Source organism: Leptinotarsa decemlineata, unplaced genomic scaffold (genome assembly GCF_025532065.1).
Source record: "Leptinotarsa decemlineata unplaced genomic scaffold, Ldec_3_MD MMD2_P_RNA_scaffold_12, whole genome shotgun sequence".
Classification (NCBI taxonomy): Eukaryota; Metazoa; Arthropoda; class Insecta; order Coleoptera; family Chrysomelidae; genus Leptinotarsa; species Leptinotarsa decemlineata.
The window spans coordinates 2047015-2049031 of NW_027412526.1; the positions used below are offsets into that span (position 1 = coordinate 2047015).

Below are 2017 nucleotides of genomic sequence, written 5' to 3' on the forward strand. Positions count from 1 at the left end.
ATTCAAAAACTAGTTTGCATTTTTTTAATTGGTCTTTTCATTCAAAAAACTGCTTTCATCATCTTTGATTCTTTTGAAGAAAGTTCTTCTGGTTTGGCCAATATTGAAGAACCACAAGTCGACTCATATTCTTCCGATCTGTCGATTACTGGAAATTTATTGTTTTTTTGGAAGGATCCACCCGAATTATAATTTGTTGGATTGAATTTGTTCAATATGAGGCTTTTGTTCAACTATAACCAACTTGCAAACAATGACAATGTATGTATGTGTATACAGAGTTGACCGTTATCAAACTAGATAGGTTTTTGGAGTCGCAGCAATGTTAATTTTTCATTTTTTTCAATAACCAACAAAAGTGTAATACAGAAAGTTTGATCACACATGGTGTGCATGGCTATGAAACGAGATAACACAATAATTTGTACCAAATTCCCACAAGAACTAACTTTGGATCTGAACACCTTGTCATTAATGTAATAAAAAGTTTTAATGATCTAGATTCAAAAATTTTTTGGAAAAAACTTAAGAGTGACTTTAATTGTGACTAGTCGCATTTTGTAACATGTATTTTGTGAACTGTAAACTTTCTCAAAATTTTCATTGTTGAATAAAAATTGTTTCAAACAAAAGTTATGGACAGAAAAATAAAAAGTTAAATTGTTTTTAACTTTCAATGTGTCATCGTCAACTAGGTAAATATTGAAGAGATCAAAAGAGTGTAGTTACATATTATTTTTTGAGGTTTACCACTCCTTAAAATGTCGCCTGCACGCCTGAAACTCTTTTGTTGAGATGTTCGGTAGATCAGTAAACATCTCCTAATCATAATCGTATTACAAGTACTTTACCTTGGTCATATCGTCAAGGTAAGGTGCTCATGCGGATTATGTAAATCAAATGATTCATGTTAGTTTAATGTGTTTGTTTCTCTGTAATCTGATCAAATTTAATATTGAAATTTTCGGTGGAGGAGAGACTTATATTTGTTTCGTGCGCCCACGTTCAAAAAGAATAAAAATCATATTTGCAAATATCGATAATTATTGTGAGAAATGTAGTGAAGAGGATATTCTCTTACACAAATAAGAACCCTTCCGTTGATACAAAATCTTCTGACTCGTAGGAAAATCTACAATGAGTCAGATAATTTATAAATGGAGAACCAGCTTGAAAACAGCTGCTTTGAATTTGAAGTTAATAAAAATTTGAAGCAAACCAAACCTGAATAAAAATTATTTCAACAGAGAGATACTCACTGAATCGATTTGCTTCACAAAGCGGACTAGATATAGACTTTGTCCCGGAGAGAGAAGTGAACTGATAAAAGAATTTACTTCTTTTTTTTTTTGGAGACGCAGCTTTTTTGGCTCAAGGAGAAGATGCCAATGCAGGGGTCGGTTTCGCGATTTTCAGTTTTGATGCTTTCGGCTTTTTTTTGTTGGTTCTTTGCTTTCGAAGGAGACTTGGTTTTACTAGCAGAAGTCGTGGACGAAACCTTAGAAGCGACGGTCTTCTCATCCTCGGCAGATTCCTTTTTAGGCTTGGCTACGGCGGTCGCCGCTTTCTTACCTTTTGGCGATGCAGCCTCCTTGCCGGTTTCAACTTTGTCACCAGCTATACGTTCAACGGGAGTTTTTTTGGCCTTCGCACTGGTCGTACCGGACGTTTTCTTCTCGGTAGCTGACGGTTTTGCGGAACCAGACGATGCCGATGCCAATTTGAATGATCCCGATGCACATTTTCCTTCAGTTTGTACTAATTATCCAGACGCCACCGCAGATTCAAGATATTCCTTGGTGAAAGTTGCCACTTTTTCTGCGTCAGCCTTATAATTCGCCGCAATATATTTTTTGGTGGCTTGTATAGAGGAACCTCTTCGTTTTTTCAATCCTCTAATGGCGTTATTAACCATTTCCGACGTAGGTAAATGAGAAGGTTTACTTCTTGGTAGATAGATATATCTAAAGAATTTCTTCCTAGCTATAATAACATATATCTGAAGATAGGAAACCAT

At 35.4% G+C, this 2017-nt stretch overlaps 1 pseudogene; it reads right to left on the bottom strand.

Annotated features, from left to right (window-relative positions):
* Positions 1-686: 686 nt before the first annotated feature.
* Positions 687-2017, bottom strand: LOC111517793 (histone H1-like; annotated as a pseudogene).